Here is a 22,500-nt window from a genome sequence, read left to right as displayed (position 1 = left end):
CACCAGCCAGGAGCGCGCGGGCGCTGTGGAAGTAAGTACATCCACTCCTGGTACCTAAAATTTTCTCCAGCGGCGGGCCCCGGGCCTAAACTTTCTCCGGGCCGCGCAACACGCACTCTCCGCCGGACACCGACGGAGGCAACGTCCCCCTCCTGCGGTGACAAAAAAAATCCACTCCTGGTACCTAAAATTTTCTTCAGCGGCGGGCCCCGGGCCTAAACTTTCTCCGGGCCGCGCAACACGCACTCTCCGCCAGACACCGACGGAGGCAACGTCCCCCTCCTGCGGTGACAAAAAAAATCCACCCCTGGTACCTAAAATTTTCTCCAGCGGCGGGCCCTTGGCTGAAACTTTCTCCGGGCCGCGCAACACGCACTTTGCGTCGGACGCCGGTCCCAAAGCGCCACCCCGGACCACCACAAGGCTACAGCCACCATCCCCAAGCGCCACCCCCGACCGCGACAAGTCGACCGCCACCAGGCGACCACCACCACCACCATCCCCAAGCGCCACCCCCGACCGCCACCAGGCGACAGCCACCATCCCCAAGCGCCACCCCCGACCGCCACCAGGCGACAGCCACCATCCCCAAGCGCCACCCCCGACCGCCACAAGGCGACCGCCACCATCCCCAAGCGCCACCCCCGACCGCCACCCCCCGACCGCCACAAGGCGACCGCCACCATCCCCAAGCGCCACCCCCCGACCGCCACCCCCCGACCGCCACAAGGCGACCGCCACAAGGCGACCGCCACCATCCCCAAGCGCCACCCCCCGACCGCCACCCCCCGACCGCCACCCCCCGACCGCCACAAGGCGACCGCCACCATCCCCAAGCGCCACCCCCCGACCGCCACCCCCCGACCGCCACAAGGCGACCGCCACAAGGCGACCGCCACAAGGCGACCGCCACCATCCCCAAGCGCCACCCCCGACCGCCACCCCCCGACCGCCACAAGGCGACCGCCACCATCCCCAAGCGCCACCCCCCGACCGCCACCCCCCGACCGCCACAAGGCGACCGCCACCATCCCCAAGCGCCACCCCCCGACCGCCACCCCCCGACCGCCACCCCCCGACCGCCACCAGCCGACTGCCACCAGCCGACCGCCACCAGCCGACCGCCACCAGCCGTTCGCGGTGTGCGCCTCCGGCGCCACCGGTCCCAAGCACCATCCCCAAGCACCATCCCCGACCGCCACCCCCCGACCGCCACCCCCCGACCGCCACCAGCCGACTGCCACCAGCCGACCGCCACCAGCCGACCGCCACCAGCCGACCGCCACCAGCCGTTCGCGGTGTGCGCCTCCGGCGCCACCGGTCCCAAGCACCATCCCCAAGCACCATCCCCGACCGCCACCCCCCGACCGCCACCCCCCGACCGCCACCAGCCGACCGCCACCAGCCGACCGCCACCAGCCGACCGCCACCAGCCGTTCGCGGTGTGCGCCTCCGGCGCCACCGGTCCCCAAGCACCATCCCCAAGCACCATCCCCGACCGCCACCCCCCGACCGCCACCAGCCGACCGCCACCCAGCGACCGCCACCCGCCGTTCGCGGTGTGCGCCGTTATCCGCCTCTCGGTGGTCCTTGCCGGGCGTGGGTCGGCGTCCACTGTCGGTACGTTACGGGACCATAATTGGCCCGCGGACCAGCCGGCGGGGCTCTCTTGAAAGCTTACCCGCCTTCGCTGGTTCCCTGGTGGGCCGCGAGTGGCGAGAATTCGGCCTCTTCGCCCGGAGCACTGCTCAACTTTTGCGAAAATGCACTAAGTGCCAAAGCCCATTCATTTACAACGGCGTGTCCGCCAGAGGGCGCATTTCCCGCCGCGGACCGGCCGGCGGGGCTCGTCGGAGAGCGTGTCCACCTCTCGGTGGTTCCTGCCGGGCGTGGGTCGGCGTCCGCTGTAGGTAGGTGACGGGACCATAATTGGCCCGCGGACCAGCCGGCGGGGCTCTCTTGAAAGCCTACCCGCCTTCGCTGGTTCCCCGGTCGGCCACGAGTAGCGAGAATTCGGCCTCTTCGCCCGGAGCGCGGCTCAACTTATTCGAAAATGCACTAAGTGCCAAAGCCCATTCATTTACAACGGCGTGTCCGCCAGAGGGCGCATTTCCCGCCGCGGACCGGCCGGCGGGGCTCGTCGGAGAGCGTGTCCGCCTCTCGGTGGTCCTTGCCGGGCGTGGGTCGGCGTCCGCTGTCGGTACTTTACGGGACCACGTTCGGCCCGCGGACCAGCCGGCGGGGCTCTCTTGAAAGCTTACCCGCCTTCGCTGGTTCCCCGGTCGGCCGCGAGTAGCGAGAATTCGGCCTCTTCGCCCGGAGCGCGGCTCAACTTTTGCGAAAATGCACTAAGTGCCAAAGCCCATTCATTTACAACGGCGTGTCCGCCAGAGGGCGCATTTCCCGCCGCGGACCGGCCGGCGGGGCTCGTCGGAGAGCGTGTCCGCCTCTGGGTGGTCCTTGCCGGGCGTGGATCGGCGTCCGCTGTCGGTAGGTGACGGGACCACGTTCGGCCCGCGGACCAGCCGGCGGGGCTCCATAGAAAGCTTACCCGCCTTCGCTGGTTCCCCGGTCGGCCACTAGTAGCGAGAATTCGGCCTCTTCACCTGGAGCCCGGAGCGACTTTTGCCAAATTTTTTCTAAGTGCCAAGGGCTCTCGCGCCGCGATGCGTCCGCCTCTGCTGGTTCCCCGGTCGGCCACGAGTGGCGAGAATTCGGCCTCTTCACCTGGAGCGCGGAGCGACTTTTGCCCAATTTTTTCGAAGTGCCAAGGGCTCTTGCGCCGTGATGCGTCCGCCTCTGCTGGTTCCCCGGTCGGCCACGAGTAGCGAGAATTCGGCCTCTTCACCTGGAGCGCGGCTCGACTTTTGCCAATTTTTTTCTAAGTGCCAAGGGCTCTTGCGCCGTGATGCGTCCGCCTCTGCTGGTTCCCCGGTCGGCCGCGAGTGGCGAGAATTCGGCCTCTTCACCCGGAGCCCGGGCCGACTTCCGCCGATATGATCACATCATGATCCTATAGCAAGTGTCGTATAACATGATGTACAAAATAAATATATAAATATTAACATCACCTATAAACATTAAATATATAAATATTAACATCACCTATGAACTTGATGAATACAATGTTTATAACCGAATGCTCATTTTATATTATTTGGCTGTAAATGCGATCATATGTAGTATATATCATGTATTTATCCACGAACCGTTAAAGAGATGTCAAGTGAGGCTACCTTAAGAGAGTCATAGTTACTCCCGCCGTTTACCCGCGTCTGTGCGAGAGGCGGTGTAATTTCTCTCCGTGTCCGCTGGAGGGAGGTATTTCCCCGTTACGACCTCCGGGAAGATCACCGGGACGCGGAGAACGCTTAGCCGGGGCTCTGGAAGCCTCGTTCGGCTTAGAAAGTGAGGTGGAAAGCACTCGGGGAACCGGCTGGGGGTGCTGGGGAAGTTCAGCGGGCCGCGTAAAACGTTTAGCCGGGGCTCTGGAAGCCTTCTCGGGCGTCAAGAGTGAGGAGGAAAGCACCCGTGGAACCGGCTGGAGGTGCTGTGGAAGTTCAGCGGGCCGCGTAAAACGCTTAGCCGGGGCTCTGGAAGCCTCGTTCGGCTTATAAAGTGAGGAGGAAAGCACCCGTGGAACCGGCTGGAGGTGCTGTGGAAGTTCAGCGGGCCGCGTAAAACGCTTAGCCGAGGCTCTGGAAGCCTCGTTCGGCTTAAAGAGTGAGGAGTGAAGCACCCGGAGAACCGGCTGGAAGTGCTGTGGAGGCTCGGCGGGCCGCGTAAAACGCTCAGCCGGGGCTCTGGAAGCCTCCTCGGGGGTCAAGAGTTAGGAGAAAAAGCACCCCCGAGAACCGGCCGGGTCCTCCACGAACCGTGAAAAAGATGTCGAGTGCCGCTACCTTAAGAGAGTCATAGTTACTCCCGCCGTTTGGCCGAAGGTGTATTTACTCGCCGTGTCCGCTGGAGGGAGGTATTTCCCCGCTCCAACGTCACCGGCGGCTTCCGAACGTCTCCCCGAGCGCTCGGAAGTCCGCGCGTGGGGGAGAAGCGGGCCGTGCGAGGTACCGGGTGGAGCTGGACCGTCACCGGGTCCGCTCGTCGTGCGCACCGGCCGCTGGAAGTCGAATAAAGCTCCGCGATCTCATCCGCGGAGCTTGTAAAGTGCAGATCCGCTGGGCTGGAGCTATTTTGGGCCACTTGGCGCGCGCGCACGGCCTCCCGGAGGTGCCGGGTGGAGTGCGCGAGCGCACCGGCCGCTGGAAGTCGCATAAAGCTCCGCGATCTCATCCGCGGTGCTTGTAAACAGCCGATCCGGTCGGCTAGGAGCTATTTTCGGCCACTTGCGCATGCGCACGGCCTCCCGGAGGTTCCGGGCGGCGTGCGAAAGCGCACGGGCCGCTGGAAGTCGAATAATGCTCCGCGATCTCATCCGCGGTGCTTGTAAAGTGCAGATCCGGTCGTCTTGGAGCTATTTTCGGCCACTTGCGCGCGCGCACGGCCTCCCGGAGGTTCCGGGCGGCGTGCGTAAGCGCACGGGCCGCTGGAAGTCGAATAATGCTCCGCGATCTCATCCGCGGTGCTTACAACTAGCCGATCCGGTCGGCCTGGAGCTATTTTCGGCCACTTGGCCCGCGCGCACGGCCTCCCGGCTGTCCCGGTGGTCCCGCTCGCCTCCGCGGACGGTTAAAAAAATCTCAAGTGAGCCTACCTTAAGAGAGTGACAGTTACTCCCGCCGTTTGGCCGCTCAGAGTGCCATCGGACGCGCAGCAACGCGAGTGTGCGCTAAGTGCGAGAGGTGGCGTATTTACCCGCCGTGTCCGCTAGAGGGAGGTATTTCCCCGTTACAAGCTCCGGGAAGATCAGCGGGACGCGGAGAACGCTTAGCCGGGGCTCTGGAAGCCTCCTCGGGCGTCAATAGTTGGGAAGAAAGCACCCCGAGGACCGGCCGGAGCTCCTCCGGACGCTCGGCGGGCCGCGGAAAACGCTTAGCCGGGGCTCTGGAAGCCTCCTCGGGCGTCATGAGTGAGGAGGGAAGCACCCGTGGAACCGGCTGGAGGTGCTGTGGAAGCTCAGCGGGCCGCGTAAAACGCTTAGCCGGGGCTCTGGAAGCCTCCTCGGGGGTCGAGAGTTAGGAGGAAAGCCCCATGAGAACCGGCTGGAGGTGCGGTGGAAGCTCAGCGGGCCGCGTAAAACGCTTAGCCGGGGCTCTGGAAGCCTCCTCGGGCGTCATGAGTGAGGAGGGAAGCACCCGTGGAACCGGCTGGAGGTGCTGTGGAAGCTCAGCGGGCCGCGTAAAACGCTTAGCCGGGGCTCTGGAAGCCTCCTCGGGGGTCGAGAGTTAGGAGAAAAAGCACCCCCGAGAACCGGCCGGGTCGTCCACGAACCGCGAAAAAGATGTCGAGTGCCGCTACCTTAAGAGAGTCATAGTTACTCCCGCCGTTTGGCCGAAGGTGTATTTACTCGCCGTGTCCGCTGGAGGGAGGTATTTCCCCGCTCCAACGTCACCGGCGGCTTCCGAACGTCTCCCCGAGCGCTCGGAAGTCCGCGCGGGGGGGAGAAGCGGGCCGTGCGAGGTACCGGGTGGAGCTGGACCGTCACCGGGTCCGCTCGTCGTGCGCGCCGGCCGCTGGAAGTCGAAAAAAGCTCCGCGATCTCATCCGCGGAGTGCAGATCCGCTGGGCTGGAGCTATTTTGGGCCACTTGGCGCGCGCGCACGGCCTCCCGGAGGTGCCGGGTGGAGTGCGCGAGCGCACCGGCCGCTGGAAGTCGGATAAAGCTCCTTGATCTCATCCGCGGTGCTTGTAAACAGCCGATCCGCTGGGCTGGAGCTATTTTGGGCCACTTGCGCATGCGCACGGCCTCCCGGAGGTGCCGGGTGGAGTGCGCGAGCGCACCGGCCGCTGGAAGTCGGATAAAGCTCCGCGATCTCATCCGCGGAGCTTGTAAAGTGCAGATCCGGTCGGCTAGGAGCTATTTTCGGCCACTTGCGCATGCGCACGGCCTCCCGGAGGTTCCGGGCGGCGTGCGTAAGCGCACCGGCCGCTGGAAGTCGAATAATGCTCCGCGATCTCATCCGCGGAGCTTGTAAAGTGCAGATCCGCTGGGCTGGAGCTATTTTCGGCCACTTGGCCCGCGCGCACGGCCTCCCGGCTGTCCCGGTGGTCCCGGTCGCCTCCGCGGACGGTTAAAAAAAATCTCAGGTGAGCCTACCTTAAGAGAGTGACAGTTACTCCCGCCGTTTGGCCGCTCAAAGTGCCACCGGACGCGCAGCAACGCGAGTGTGCGCTAAGTGCGAGAGCTGGCGTATTTACCCGCCGTGTCCGCTAGAGGGAGGTATTTCCCCGTTACAAGCTCCGGGAAGATCAGCGGGACGCGGAGAACGCTTAGCCGGGGCTCTGGAAGCCTCGGGCGGCTTAGAAAGTGAGGCGGAAAGCACTCGGGGAACCGGCTGGAGGTGCTCTGGAAGTTCAGCGGGCCGCGCAAAACGCTTAGCCGGGGCTGTGGAAGCCTCCTTCGGCTTAGAAAATGAGGCGGAAAGCCTCATGAGAACCGGCTGGAGGTGCGGTGGGAGCTCAGCGGGCCGCGTAAAACGCTTAGCCGAGGCTCTGGAAGCCTCCTCGGGCGTCAAGAGTGAGGAGGAAAGCACCCGGAGAATGACATTTTGATATGATTTGACTATAAATGCGATCATATGTAGTATATATCATATATTTATCCACGAACCGTTCAAAAAAATCTCAAGTGAGCCTACCTTAAGAGAGTGACAGTTACTCCCGCATTTTGGCTACTCAAAGTGCCATCAGACGCGCAGCAACGCGAGTGTGCGCTAAGTGCGAGAGCTGGCGTATTTACCCGCCGTGTCCGCTAGAGGGAGGTAATTCCCCGTTACGACCTCCGGGAAGATCACCGGGACGCGGAGAACGCTTTGCCGGGGCTCTGGAAGCCTCGGGCGGCTTAGAAAGTGAGGAGGAAAGCAGCCGGGGAACCGGCTGGAGGTGCTCTGGAAGTTCAGCGGGCCGCGCAAAACGTTTAGCCGGGGCTCTGGAAGCCTCGGGCGGCTTATTAAGTGAGGAGGAAAGCAGCCGTGGAACCGGCTGGAGGTGCTCTGGAAGCTCAGCGGGCCGCGTAAAACGCTTAGCCGGAGTGCTGGAAGCCTCCTCGGGCGTCAAGAATGAGGAGGAAAGCACCCGTGGAACCGGCTGGAGGTGCTCCGGAAGCTCAGCGGGCCGCGTAAAACGCTTAGCCGGGGCTCTGGAAGCCTCGTTCGGCTTAAACAGTGAGGATGGGAGCACCCGGAGATCCGGCTGGAGGTGCTGTGGAAGCTCAGCGGGCCGCGTAAAACGCTTAGCCGGTGCTCTGGAAGCTCAGCGGGCCGCGTAAAACGTTTAGCCGGGGTGCTGGAAGCCTGGGTCGACTTATAGAGTGAGGAGGAAAGCAGCCGGAGAACCGGCTGGAAGTGCTGTGGAGGCTCGGCGGGCCGCGTAAAATGCTTAACCGGGGCTCTGGAAGCCTCGTTCGGCTGGGAGAGTGAGGAGGAAAGCACCATGAGGACCGGCTGGAGGTCTTCTGGAAGCACAGCGGGCCGTGGAGAACGCTTAGAAGTGCTGGAAGTCGAGTAAGGCTCAGCCATCTCGTCCAAGGTGCTTATAAAGTGCATGTCCGCTCGGCTGGAGGTATTTCCGGCCACCCGGCGCGTGTGCACGGCCTCTGGGTGGCTCCGGGCCGGCTAGAATTCCGGACCGCGATCGCTAACTCGCGGGACCCTAAATGGCCCGCGGACCAGCCGGCGGGACGTCGGTGACCACCCATCCGCCTCGCGGTGGTCCCCGGCCGGCTAGAATTCCGGACCGCGATCGCTAATTCGCGGGACCCTAAATGGCCCGCGGACCAGCCGGCGGGACCTCGGTGACCACCCATCCGCCTCGCGGTGGTCCCTGGCCGGCTAGAATTCCGGACCGCGATCGCAAACTCGCGGGACCCTAAATGGCCCGCGGACCAGCCGGCGGGACCTCGGTGACCACCCATCCGCCTCGCGGTGGTCCCTGGCCGGCTAGAATTCCGGACCGCGATCGGTAATTCGCGGGACCCTAAATGGCCCGCGGACCATCCGGCGGGACCTCGGTGACCACCCATCCGCCTCGCGGTGGTCCCTGGCCGGCTAGAATTCCGGACCGCGATCGCTAATTCGCGGGACCCTAAATGGCCCGCGGACCAGCCGGCGGGACCTCGGTGAAGACCCATCCGCCTCGCGGTGGTCCCCGGCCGGGTAGAATTCCGGACCGCGATCGGTACCTCGCGGGACCCTAAATGGCCCGCGGACCAGCCGGCGGGACCTCGGTGAAGACCCATCCGCCTCGCGGTGGTCCCCGGCCGGGTAGAATTCCGGACCGCGATCGGTACCTCGCGGGACCCTAAATGGCCCGCGGACCAGCCGGCGGGACCTCGGTGAAGACCCATCCGCCTCGCGGTGGTCCCCGGCCGGCTAGAATTCCGGGCCGCGATCGGTAACTCGCGGGACCCTAAATGGCCCGCGGACCAGCCGGCGGGACCTCGGTGAAGACCCATCCGCCTCGCGGTGGTCCCCGGCCGGCTAGAATTCCGGACCGCGATCGGTAACTCGCGGGACCCTAAATGGCCCGCGGACCAGCCGGCGGGACCTCGGTGACCACCCATCCGCCTTGCGGTGGTCCCTGGCCGGCTAGAATTCCGGACCGCGATCGGTAACTCGCGGGACCCTAAATGGCCCGCGGACCAGCCGGCGGGACCTCGGTGACCACCCATCCGCCTTCGCTGGTTCCCAAGTCGGCTAGAATTCCGGACCGCGATCGCTAACTCGCGGGACCCTAAATGGCCCGCGGACCAGCCGGCGGGACCCACTTGACTTCCTATCCGCCTTCGCTGGTTCCCAAGTCGGCTAGAATTCCGGGCCGCGACCGGTAACTCGCGGGACCCTAAATGGCCCGCGGACCAGCCGGCGGGACCTCGGTGACCACCCATCCGCCTTCGCTGGTTCCCAAGTCGGCTAGAATTCCGGACCGCGATCGCTAACTCGCGGGACCGCAATTGGCCCGCGGACCAGCCGGCGGGACCCACTTGACTTCCCATCCGCCTTCGCTGGTTCCCAAGTCGGCTAGAATTCCGGACCGCGATCGCTAACTCGCGGGACCCTAAATGGCCCGCGGACCAGCCAGCGGGACCCGCTTGACTTCCTATCCGCCTTCGCTGGTTCCCAAGTCGGCTAGAATTCCGGACCGCGATCGCTAACTCGCGGGACCGCAATTGGCCCGCGGACCAGCCGGCGGGACCCGCTCCACTTCCTATCCGCCTTCGCTGGTTCCCAAGTCGGCTAGAATTCCGGACCGCGATCGCTAACTCGCGGGACCCTAAATGGCCCGCGGACCAGCCAGCGGGACCCGCTTGACTTCCTATCCGCCTTCGCTGGTTCCCAAGTCGGCTAGAATTCCGGACCGCGATCGCTAACTCGCGGGACCGCAATTGGCCCGCGGACCAGCCGGCGGGACCCGCTCCACTTCCTATCCGCATTCGCTGGTTCCCAAGTCGGCCACAAATTACGATTATTCGGCCTCTCGCTCTGGAAGTGCCATCGGCACTTGCTCGGAAAAGTGTCCGCCTCTTCTGGTTCCCTAGGTCGGCCGCCAAAAGCGAAAAATCGGCCTCTACCCCGTTTGGGTACCAGGGGTAGGGTGCAGTACCAACTTTGGTCTTCAGGTGCGCCAGAGCGCGATGGTTGGTCCCACTAGTCAGCGTACTCATCGACGGTTTACTCCCCTTTCGCAAAATATAGTGGGCACGTATGTGCAGGACTGTTTATTTTTATTTTGAAAAATTTTCTAAGTGCCAGCGGACGCTGGCACACGACGTGTCCGAGCCACGATGGTGCCCAGGCCGGACAGCGACGGCGAAAAAGCCGATTCTGGAAGTTTCGAATATGCCAACGGCAAAAGCGGCGCGATGTGTCCGCCTCGGCTGGTTCTCCGGTCGGCCAGAAAAAGTGAAAATTCGGCCTCTCGCTCTGGAGGTCCGACGAACTTTGGCGAATATTTTCTAAGTGCCAACGGGTGTTACACCGTAATGTGTCCGACGCGGCTGGTTCCTCCGGTCGGCCAGAAAAAGTGAAAATTCGGCCTCTTGCTCTGGAGGTCCGACGAACTTTGGCGAATATTTTCTAAGTGCCAACGGGTGTTACACCGTAATGTGTCCGACTCGGCTGGTTCCTCCGGTCGGCCCGAACGAGCGAAAATTCGGCCTCTTCGCCTGGAAGTCCGGCCGACTTGGGCGAATATTTTCTAAGTGCCAACGGGTGTTCGGCCGTAATGTGTCCGACTCGGCTGGTTCCCCGAGTCGGCCCGAAGGAGCGAAAATTCGGCCTCTTCGCCTGGAGGTCCAACGAACTTTGGCGAATATTTTCTAAGTGCCAACGGGTGTTACACCGTAATGTGTCCGACTCGGCTGGTTCCTCCGGTCGGCCCGAACGAGCGAAAATTCGGCCTCTTGCTCTGGAAGATCTGCCAACTTGAGCGAATATTTTCTAAGTGCCAACGGGTGTTCGGCCGTAACGTGTCCGACTCGGCTGGTTCCCCGAGTCGGCCCGAACGAGTGAAAATTCGGCCTCTTGCTCTGGAAGTCCTGCCAACTTGAGCGAATATTTTCAAAGTGCCAACGGCTGTTCGGCCGTAACGTGTCCGACTCGGCTGGTTCCCCGAGTCGGCCCGAACGAGTGAAAATTCGGCCTCTTGCTCTGGAAGTCCTGCCAACTTGAGCGAATATTTTCAAAGTGCCAACGGCTGTTCGGCCGTAACGTGTCCGACTCGGCTGGTTCCCCGAGTCGGCTCCGAACGAGCGAAAATTCGGCCTCTTGCTCTGGAAGTCCTGCCAACTTGAGCGAATATTTTCTAAGTGCCATCGGGTCTTGCCCGGAAAAGTGTCCGACTCGGCTGGTTCCCCGAGTCGGCCCGAACGAGCGAAAATTCGGCCTCTCGCTCTGGAAGTCCCGCCAACTTGAGCGAATATTTTCTAAGTGCCATCGGGTCTTGCCCGGAAAAGTGTCCGACTCGGCTGGTTCCCCGAGTCGGCCCGAACGAGCGAAAATTCGGCCTCTTGCTCTGGAAGTCCTGCCAACTTGAGCGAATATTTTCTAAGTGCCATCGGGGCTTGCCCGGAAAAGTGTCCGACTCGGCTGGTTCCCCGAGTCGGCCCGAACGAGCGAAAATTCGGCCTCTTGCTCTGGAAGTCCGACGAACTTTGGCGAATATTTTCTAAGTGCCAACGGGTGTTCGGCCGTAACGTGTCCGACTCGGCTGGTTCCCCGAGTCGGCCCGAACGAGTGAAAATTCGGCCTCTTGCTCTGGAAGTCCTGCCAACTTGAGCGAATATTTTCTAAGTGCCATCGGGTCTTGCCCGGAAAAGTGTCCGACTCGGCTGGTTCCCCGAGTCGGCCCGAACGAGCGAAAATTCGGCCTCTTCGCCTGGAAGTCCTGCCAACTTGAGCGAATATTTTCTAAGTGCCATCGGGTCTTGCCCGGAAAAGTGTCCGACTCGGCTGGTTCCCCGAGTCGGCCCGAACGAGCGAAAATTCGGCCTCTTGCTCTGGAAGTCCTGCCAACTTGAGCGAATATTTTCTAAGTGCCATCGGGTCTTGCCCGGAAAAGTGTCCGACTCGGCTGGTTCCCCGAGTCGGCCCGAACGAGCGAAAATTCGGCCTCTTGCTCTGGAAGTCCTGCCAACTTGAGCGAATATTTTCTAAGTGCCATCGGGGCTTGCCCGGAAAAGTGTCCGACTCGGCTGGTTCCCCGAGTCGGCCCGAACGAGCGAAAATTCGGCCTCTTGCTCTGGAAGTCCGACGAACTTTGGCGAATATTTTCTAAGTGCCAACGGGTGTTCGGCCGTAACGTGTCCGACTCGGCTGGTTCCCCGAGTCGGCCCGAACGAGTGAAAATTCGGCCTCTTGCTCTGGAAGTCCTGCCAACTTGAGCGAATATTTTCTAAGTGCCATCGGGTCTTGCCCGGAAAAGTGTCCGACTCGGCTGGTTCCCCGAGTCGGCCCGAACGAGCGAAAATTCGGCCTCTTGCTCTGGAAGTCCTGCCAACTTGAGCGAATATTTTCTAAGTGCCATCGGGTCTTGCCCGGAAAAGTGTCCGACTCGGCTGGTTCCCCGAGTCGGCCCGAACGAGCGAAAATTCGGCCTCTTGCTCTGGAAGTCCTGCCAACTTGAGCGAATATTTTCTAAGTGCCATCGGCTCTTGCCCGGAAAAGTGTCCGACCCGTCCGGTTCCCTAGTTCGGCCACATAATGTGAAAATTCGGCCTCTTGCTCTGGAAGTCCTGCCAACTTGAGCGAATATTTTCTAAGTGCCATCGGGTCTTGCCCGGAAAAGTGTCCGACTCGGCTGGTTCCCCGAGTCGGCCCGAACGAGCGAAAATTCGGCCTCTTGCTCTGGAAGTCCTGCCAACTTGAGCGAATATTTTCTAAGTGCCATCGGGTCTTGCCCGGAAAAGTGTCCGACTCGGCTGGTTCCCCGAGTCGGCCACGGAATGTGAAAATTCGGCCTCTTGCTCTGGAAGTCCTGCCAACTTGAGCGAATATTTTCTAAGTGCCATCGGGTCTTGCCCGGAAAAGTGTCCGACTCGGCTGGTTCCCCGAGTCGGCCCGAACGAGCGAAAATTCGGCCTCTTGCTCTGGAAGTCCTGCCAACTTGAGCGAATATTTTCTAAGTGCCATCGGGTCTTGCCCGGAAAAGTGTCCGACTCGGCCGGTTCCCTAGTTCGGCCACATAATGTGAAAATTCGGCCTCTTGCTCTGGAAGTCCTGCCAACTTGAGCGAATATTTTCTAAGTGCCATCGGGTCTTGCCCGGAAAAGTGTCCGACTCGGCTGGTTCCCCGAGTCGGCCCGAACGAGCGAAAATTCGGCCTCTTGCTCTGGAAGTCCTGCCAACTTGAGCGAATATTTTCTAAGTGCCATCGGGTCTTGCCCGGAAAAGTGTCCGACTCGGCTGGTTCCCCGAGTCGGCCCGAACGAGCGAAAATTCGGCCTCTTGCTCTGGAAGTCCTGCCAACTTGAGCGAATATTTTCTAAGTGCCATCGGGTCTTGCCCGGAAAAGTGTCCGACTCGGCTGGTTCCCTAGTTCGGCCACATAATGTGAAAATTCGGCCTCTTGCTCTGGAAGTCCTGCCAACTTGAGCGAATATTTTCTAAGTGCCATCGGGTCTTGCCCGGAAAAGTGTCCGACTCGGCTGGTTCCCCGAGTCGTCCCGAACGAGCGAAAATTCGGCCTCTCGCTCTGGAAGTCCTGCCAACTTGAGCGAATATTTTCTAAGTGCCATCGGGTCTTGCCCGGAAAAGTGTCCGACTCGGCTGGTTCCCCGAGTCGGCCCGAACGAGCGAAAATTCGGCCTCTTCGCCTGGAAGTCCTGCCAACTTGAGCGAATATTTTCTAAGTGCCATCGGGTCTTGCCCGGAAAAGTGTCCGACTCGGCTGGTTCCCCGAGTCGGCCCGAACGAGCGAAAATTCGGCCTCTTGCTCTGGAAGTCCTGCCAACTTGAGCGAATATTTTCTAAGTGCCATCGGGTCTTGCCCGGAAAAGTGTCCGACTCGGCTGGTTCCCCGAGTCGTCCCGAACGAGCGAAAATTCGGCCTCTCGCTCTGGAAGTCCTGCCAACTTGAGCGAATATTTTCTAAGTGCCATCGGGTCTTGCCCGGAAAAGTGTCCGACTCGGCTGGTTCCCCGAGTCGGCCCGAACGAGCGAAAATTCGGCCTCTTCGCCTGGAAGTCCTGCCAACTTGAGCGAATATTTTCTAAGTGCCATCGGGTCTTGCCCGGAAAAGTGTCCGACTCGGCTGGTTCCCCGAGTCGGCCCGAACGAGCGAAAATTCGGCCTCTTGCTCTGGAAGTCCTGCCAACTTGAGCGAATATTTTCTAAGTGCCATCGGGTCTTGCCCGGAAAAGTGTCCGACTCGGCTGGTTCCCCGAGTCGGCCCGAACGAGCGAAAATTCGGCCTCTTGCTCTGGAAGTCCTGCCAACTTGAGCGAATATTTTCTAAGTGCCATCGGGTCTTGCCCGGAAAAGTGTCCGACTCGGCTGGTTCCCCGAGTCGGCCCGAACGAGCGAAAATTCGGCCTCTTGCTCTGGAAGTCCTGCCAACTTGAGCGAATATTTTCTAAGTGCCATCGGCTCTTGCCCGGAAAAGTGTCCGACCCGTCCGGTTCCCTAGTTCGGCCACATAATGTGAAAATTCGGCCTCTTGCTCTGGAAGTCCTGCCAACTTGAGCGAATATTTTCTAAGTGCCATCGGGTCTTGCCCGGAAAAGTGTCCGACTCGTCTGGTTCCCCGAGTCGGCCCGAACGAGCGAAAATTCGGCCTCTTGCTCTGGAAGTCCTGCCAACTTGAGCGAATATTTTCTAAGTGCCATCGGGTCTTGCCCGGAAAAGTGTCCGACTCGGCTGGTTCCCTAGTTCGGCCACATAATGTGAAAATTCGGCCTCTTGCTCTGGAAGTCCTGCCAACTTGAGCGAATATTTTCTAAGTGCCATCGGGTCTTGCCCGGAAAAGTGTCCGACTCGGCTGGTTCCCCGAGTCGGCCCGAACGAGCGAAAATTCGGCCTCTTGCTCTGGAAGTCCTGCCAACTTGAGCGAATATTTTCTAAGTGCCATCGGGTCTTGCCCGGAAAAGTGTCCGACTCGGCTGGTTCCCCGAGTCGGCCAGAAAAAGTGAAAATTCAGCCTCTTCGCCTGGAAGTCCTGCCAACTTGAGCGAATATTTTCTAAGTGCCATCGGGTCTTGCCCGGAAAAGTGTCCGACTCGGCTGGTTCCCCGAGTCGGCCCGAACGAGCGAAAATTCGGCCTCTTGCTCTGGAAGTCCTGCCAACTTGAGCGAATATTTTCTAAGTGCCATCGGGTCTTGCCCGGAAAAGTGTCCGACTCGGCTGGTTCCCCGAGTCGGCCAGAAAAAGTGAAAATTCAGCCTCTTCGCCTGGAAGTCCTGCCAACTTGAGCGAATATTTTCTAAGTGCCATCGGGTCTTGCCCGGAAAAGTGTCCGACTCGGCTGGTTCCCCGAGTCGGCCAGAACGAGCGAAAATTCGGCCTCTTGCTCTGGAAGTCCTGCCAACTTGAGCGAATATTTTCTAAGTGCCATCGGGTCTCTCCCGGAAAAGTGTCCGCCTCGTCCGGTTCCCTAGTTCGGCCACGGAATGTGAAAATTCGGCCTCTTGCTCTGGAAGTCCTGCCAACTTGAGCGAATATTTTCTAAGTGCCATCGGGTCTTGCCCGGAAAAGTGTCCGACTCGGCTGGTTCCCTAGTTCGGCCACATAATGTGAAAATTCGGCCTCTTGCTCTGGAAGTCCTGCCAACTTGAGCGAATATTTTCTAAGTGCCATCGGGTCTTGCCCGGAAAAGTGTCCGACTCGGCTGGTTCCCCGAGTCGGCCAGAAAAAGTGAAAATTCGGCCTCTTCGCCTGGAAGTCCTGCCAACTTGAGCGAATATTTTCTAAGTGCCATCGGGTCTTGCCCGGAAAAGTGTCCGACTCGGCTGGTTCCCCGAGTCGGCCAGAAAAAGTGAAAATTCGGCCTCTTGCTCTGGAAGTCCTGCCAACTTGAGCGAATATTTTCTAAGTGCCATCGGGTCTCTCCCGGAAAAGTGTCCGACTCGTCCGGTTCCCTAGTTCGGCCACATAATGTGAAAATTCGGCCTCTTGCTCTGGAAGTCCTGCCAACTTGAGCGAATATTTTCTAAGTGCCATCGGGTCTCTCCCGGAAAAGTGTCCGACTCGGCCGGTTCCCTAGTTCGGCCACATAATGTGAAAATTCGGCCTCTTGCTCTGGAAGTCCTGCCAACTTGAGCGAATATTTTCTAAGTGCCATCGGGTCTCTCCCGGAAAAGTGTCCGCCTCGTCCGGTTCCCTAGTTCGGCCACATAATGTGAAAATTCGGCCTCTTGCTCTGGAAGTCCGACGAACTTTGGCGAATATTTTCTAAGTGCCATCGGGTCTCTCCCGGAAAAGTGTCCGCCTCGTCCGGTTCCCTAGTTCGGCCACGGAATGTAATAATTCGGCCTCTCTGAGGTACCAGGGGAACGCATTTAGGTACCAGGGGTAGTCGCTGAGGTACCAGGGGTATGCATTTAGGTACCAGGGGAGACCACTACGGTCTGTTGGTCCCCCTAGTTAGTGTACTCATCGGTTTACTCCCCTTTCGCAAAATATAGTCGGCACGTATGTGCAGGACTGTTTATTTTTATTTTGAAAAATGTTCTAAGTGCCAACGGAAGCTGGCACACGAACTGTCCGAGCCACGATGGTGCCCAGGCCGGACAGCGACGGCGAAAAAGCCGATGTGTGTTTGATGGAAGTTTCGAATATTTTCAAAGTGCCAACGGCACTTGCGGGGTGATGTGTCCGCCTCGTCTGGTTCCCCAGGTCGGCCAGAAAAAGTGAAAATTCGGCCTCTTCTCCTGGAAGTCCGGCCAAGTTTGGCGAATATTTTCTAAGTGCCAACGGCACTTGCGGGGTGATGTGTCCGCCTCGTCTGGTTCCCCAGGTCGGCCAGAACAAGTGAAAATTCGGCCTCTTCTCCTGGAAGTCTGGCCAAGTTTGGCGAATATTTTCAAAGTGCCAACGGCACTTGCGGGGTGATGTGTCCGCCTCGTCTGGTTCCCCAGGTCGGCCAGAACAAGTGAAAATTCGGCCTCTTCTCCTGGAAGTCTGGCCAAGTTTGGCGAATATTTTCAAAGTGCCAACGTCACTTGCGGGGTGATGTGTCCGCCTCGTCTGGTTCCCCAGGTCGGCCAGAACAAGTGAAAATTCGGCCTCTTCTCCTGGAAGTCTGGCCAAGTTTGGCGAATATTTTCTAAGTGCCAACGACTCAACAGCCGTAAAGTGTCCGCCTCGGCTGGTTCCCCATAACGGCCAGAACAAGTGAAAATTCGGCCTCTTCTCCTGGAAGTCTGGCCAAGTTTGGCGAATATTTTCTAAGTGCCAACGACTCAACCAGCGTAAAGTGTCCGCCTCGGCTGGTTCCCCATAACGGCCAGAACAAGTGAAAATTCGGCCTCTTCTCCTGGAAGTCTGGCCAAGTTTGGCGAATATTTTCTAAGTGCCAACGACTCAACCAGCCTAAAGTGTCCGCCTCGGCTGGTTCCCCAGGTCGGGTACCACAAGTGAAAATTCGGCCTCTTCTCCTGGAAGTCTGGCCAAGTTTGGCGAATATTTTCTGAGTGCCAACGACTCAACCAGCCTAAAGTGTCCGCCTCGGCTGGTTCCCCATAACGGCCACCAAAAGTGAAAATTCGGCCTCTTCTCCTGGAAGTCAAGCCAAGTTTGGCAAATATTTTCTAAGTGCCAACGACTCAACCAGCGCAAAGTGTCCGCCTCGGCTGGTTCCCCATAACGGCCATGAAAAGTGAAAATTCGGCCTCTTCTCCTGGAAGTCAAGCCAAGTTTGGCAAATATTTTCTAAGTGCCAACGACTCAACCAGCGTAAAGTGTCCGCCTCGGCTGGTTCCCCAGGTCGGCCACCAAAAGTGAAAATTCGGCCTCTTCTCCTGGAAGTCTTGCCAAGTTTGGCGAATATTTTCTAAGTGCCAACGACTCAACCAGCGTAAAGTGTCCGCCTCGGCTGGTTCCCCAGGTCGGCCACCAAAAGTGAAAATTCGGCCTCTTCTCCTGGAAGTCAAGCCAAGTTTGGCAAATATTTTCTAAGTGCCAACGACTCAACCAGCGTAAAGTGTCCGCCTCGGCTGGTTCCCCAGGTCGGTCACCAAAAGTGAAAATTCGGCCTCTTCTCCTGGAAGTCTGGCCAAGTTTGGCGAATATTTTCTGAGTGCCAACGACTCAACCAGCCTAAAGTGTCCGCCTCGGCTGGTTCCCCATAACGGCCACCAAAAGTGAAAATTCGGCCTCTTCTCCTGGAAGTCAAGCCAAGTTTGGCAAATATTTTCTAAGTGCCAACGACTCAACCAGCGCAAAGTGTCCGCCTCGGCTGGTTCCCCATAACGGCCATGAAAAGTGAAAATTCGGCCTCTTCTCCTGGAAGTCAAGCCAAGTTTGGCAAATATTTTCTAAGTGCCAACGACTCAACCAGCGTAAAGTGTCCGCCTCGGCTGGTTCCCCAGGTCGGCCACCAAAAGTGAAAATTCGGCCTCTTCTCCTGGAAGTCTTGCCAAGTTTGGCGAATATTTTCTAAGTGCCAACGACTCAACCAGCGTAAAGTGTCCGCCTCGGCTGGTTCCCCAGGTCGGCCACCAAAAGTGAAAATTCGGCCTCTTCTCCTGGAAGTCAAGCCAAGTTTGGCAAATATTTTCTAAGTGCCAACGACTCAACCAGCGTAAAGTGTCCGCCTCGGCTGGTTCCCCAGGTCGGTCACCAAAAGTGAAAATTCGGCCTCTTCTCCTGGAAGTCAAGCCAAGTTTGGCAGATATTTTCTAAGTGCCAACGACTCAACCAGCGTAAAGTGTCCGCCTCGGCTGGTTCCCCAGGTCGGCCACCAAAAGTGAAAATTCGGCCTCTTCTCCTGGAAGTCAAGCCAAGTTTGGCAAATATTTTCTAAGTGCCAACGACTCAACCAGCGTAAAGTGTCCGCCTCGGCTGGTTCCCCATAACGGCCACCAAAAGTGAAAATTCGGCCTCTTCTCCTGGAAGTCAAGCCATGTTTGGCAAATATTTTCTAAGTGCCAACGGCTCTTGAGCCGAAAAGTGTCCGCCTCGGCTGGTTCCCCATAACGGCCACCAAAAGTGAAAATTCGGCCTCTTCTCCTGGAAGTCAAGCCAAGTTTGGCAAATATTTTCTAAGTGCCAACGGCTCTTGAGCCGAAAAGTGTCCGCCTCGGCTGGTTCCCCAGGTCGGCCACCAAAAGTGAAAATTCGGCCTCTTCTCCTGGAAGTCAAGCCAAGTTTGGCAAATATTTTCTAAGTGCCAACGGCTCTTGAGCCGAAAAGTGTCCGCCTCGGCTGGTTCCCGCGGTCGGCCTTCAAAAGCGAAAATTCGGCCTCTTCCCCTGGTAGCCCTGCCAACTTGTGCGAATTTTTTCTAAGTGCCAACGGCTCTTGAGCCGAAAAGTGTCCGCCTCGGCTGGTTCCCTCGGTCGGCCCCAAAAAGCGAAAATTCGGCCTCTCCCTCTTTAGGTACCAGGGGCTGGGGTACCAGGGGGAGGGTGCAGTACCAACTTTGGTCTTCAGGTGCGCCAGAGTACGCTAAATGGTCCCCCTAGTCAGCGTACTCATCAACGATTTACCCCCCTTTCGCAAAATATAGTCAGAACGAGCATGGGGGGCGCATAATTTACCCCACAAAATGAAAGGGCCCGGTGCCGAGCGCTTGGTCATGGCCGCCAGCAGCGCCCCTTGCTCGGTGGGAACACAACACGCAGGGTTGCACAGCACCCTGGAAGGCACAAAGAGAGTGAAAAATTTTCTAAGTGTCACTCTTGACGAAAAATGTCTAAGTGCCTCTCTTGACGAAAAATTTCTAAGTGCCACGCTTGACGAAAAATGTCTAAGTGCCACAGCGCTCGAAAATTTCCTAAGTGCGAGCACGGCTGTGAAATATTCAAAGTACAAGGAACGCTGGCAGAATCTCTCGACGGCCGTCTGCTCCCGGCGGCCGCCGTGAAGTCTCCCCTCCCGGGGACGGCTGTCTGCTCCCGGCAGCCGTCCTTAACCCCCTCCCCACACGTTGGACGAACACCAGCCGAGGGCGAAAGGCTCGCGGTGTGGAAGGATCGTGGCCACGGCTAATCTAGCGATGCCCGCGTTGGACGGTCACACCGCACGACAGAGCGGGGCCTGCATCCGGCGCGAGGCGGCCTTCAGGCACGTGGCTCGAGACGACCTCACCCGCCCTAGCCCGGAGCGGAAAGACTTTGAAATTTTCAAAGTCCAAGGAACACTGGCAGAATGGGAGGACCGGCCGCCTCCTTAAACACAGGCCGGAGAGATGGAGCGGGATCAGCGGCCCGCGCGTTGAGCGAACACCGGCCGAGGGCGAAAGGCTCGCGGTGTGGAAGGATCGTGGCCACGGCTAATCTAGCGATGCCCGCGTCGGACGGTCACACCGCACGACAGAGCGGGGCCTGCATCCGGCGCGAGGCGGCCTTCAGGCACGTGGTTCGAGACGACCTCACCCGCCCTAGCCCGGAGCGGAAAGACTTTGAAATAGTCAAAGTCCAAGGAACACTGGCAGAATCTCTCGACGGCCGTCTGCTCCCGGCGGCCGCCGTGAAGTCTCCCCTCCCGGGGACGGCTGTCTGCTCCCGGCAGCCGTCCATAACCCCCTCCCCACACGTTGGTTGAACATCAGCCGAGGGCGAAAGGCTCGCGGTGTGGAAGGATCGTGGCCACGGCTAATCTAGCGATGCCCGCGTTGGACGGTCACACCGCACGACAGAGCGGGGCCTGCATCCGGCGCGAGGCGGCCTTCAGGCACGTGGTTCGAGACGACCTCACCCGCCCTAGCCCGGAGCGGAAAGACTTTTCAAAGTCCAAGGAACACTGGCAGAATGGGAGGACCGGCCGCCTCCTTAAACACAGGCCGGAGCGACCGAGCGGGATCAGCGGCCCGCGCGCAGGGTCTTTGAAATGTACAAAGTCCTAGGGACAATGGCAGAATCGCTCGACGGCCGTCTGCTCCCGGCGGCCGCGGTGAAGGGACTGTACACCCCACCCGGGGACGGCTGTCTGCTCCCGGCAGCCGTCCTTCCCCCCCACCCCACACGTTGACCGACACCGGCCGAGGGCGAAAGGCTCGCGGTGTGGAAGGATCGTGGCCACGGCTAATCTAGCGATGCCCGCGTTGGACGGTCACACCGCACGACAGAGCGGGGCCTGCATCCGGCGCGAGGCGGCCTTCAGGCACGTGGTTCGAGACGACCTCACCCGCCCTAGCCCGGAGCGAAAAGACTTTGAAATATTCAAAGTCCAAGGAACACTGGCAGAATGGGAGGACCGGCCGCCTCCTTAAACACAGGCCGGAGCGACCGAGCGGGATCAGCGGCCCGCGCGGAGGGTCTTTAAAATGTACAAAGTCCTAGGAACAATGGCAGAATCGCTCGACGGCCGTCTGCTCCCGGCGGCCGCGGTGGAAGGACTGTACACCCCACCCGGGGACGGCTGTCTGCTCCCGGCAGCCGTCCTTCCCCCCCACCCACACGTTGACCGACACCGGCCGAGGGCGAAAGGCTCGCGGTGTGGAAGGATCGTGGCCACGGCTAATCTAGCGATGCCCGCGTTGGACGGTCACACCGCACGACAGAGCGGGGCCGCATCTGGCGCGAGGCGGCCTTCAGGCACGTGGTTCGAGACGACCTCACCCGCCCTAGCCCGGAGCGGAAAGACTTTGAAATTTTCAAAGTCCAAGGAACACTGGCAGAATGGGAGGACCGGCCGCCTCCTTAAACACAGGCCGGGCGAAAAATATGCGAATGTTGGGCGGAAAGACTTTGAAATATTCAAAGTCCAAGGAACACTGGCAGAATGGGAGGACCGGCCGCCTCCTTAAACACAGGCCGGGCGAAAAATATGCGAATGTTGGGTCTCATCCAAGAAAGGGAGTTACCGGCCGCCTCCTTAAACACAGGCCGGGCGAAAAATATGCGAATGGTCCATCCAAGGAAGGAGGAGCGGCCGCCTCCTTAAACACAGGCCGGAGAGATGGAGCGGGATCAGCGGCCCGCGAACTGAGCGGCCGAGGGCGAAAGGCTCGCGGTGTGGAAGGATCGTGGCCACGGCTAATCTAGCGATGCCCGCGTTGGACGGTCACACCGCACGACAGAGCGGGGCCTGCATCCGGCGCGAGGCGGCCTTCAGGCACGTGGTTCGAGACGACTTCACCCGCCCTAGCCCGGAGCTGAAACTCTGCGAATGTTAACATCCAAGGATGGAGGCAACGGCCGTCTCGTTAAGCTGAGGCCGGAGGAAAGTCTGCGGATTCGGGGCATCCAAGGCAGATGGAGGTGCCGGCCGCCTCGGTAAACAGAGGCCGGACCGACCGACATGCGACCATGACCCGCCTTGGTAGGGCCCCCACCGGCCCCGGCTAGCGCCGGCGTTGGGTGGACGGTTCCTCCCCACTTGCGGGTCGCCCTCTAGCGCTACGGCCGCCGCGCGAGCGCGCGCTCCGACGCCGCCCCCGCAGGCCTAGCGCGAGCCGTACGGCAGCGAGACCGAGACGCCCCGATTCCACGCACGCACCTAGCGGCCATCAACGGAGGCCGAGCGCGCGATCCGACTCGCGGCACGCCACGTGGGCGTCCGCCGGCCGCGCCGGTCTACCGCGAAAGATGTTTCTCAAACCCTCGCCTAACCTAGGGACGGCTATCTCGGGAAGCCGCCCCCGCATCTGCACCTATCCGCTAAGCCCTCCCGACCACCGCGAAGCGGGAGGACGTCTATCGTGGCCGCCGGGGCGTATGACCCCTCCGCGTGAGGCGTGCGGGCTCGGGTGGGCCGCAACGACCGAGTCTGACTCGGACGGGGCGCAGC

The sequence above is a fragment of the Syngnathus floridae genome, unplaced genomic scaffold, assembly GCF_059516105.1.
Source record: "Syngnathus floridae isolate MCC-2025c unplaced genomic scaffold, RoL_Sflo_1.0 HiC_scaffold_279, whole genome shotgun sequence".
Taxonomy (NCBI): domain Eukaryota; kingdom Metazoa; phylum Chordata; class Actinopteri; order Syngnathiformes; family Syngnathidae; genus Syngnathus; species Syngnathus floridae.
This window is presented reverse-complemented; position numbering follows the sequence as displayed.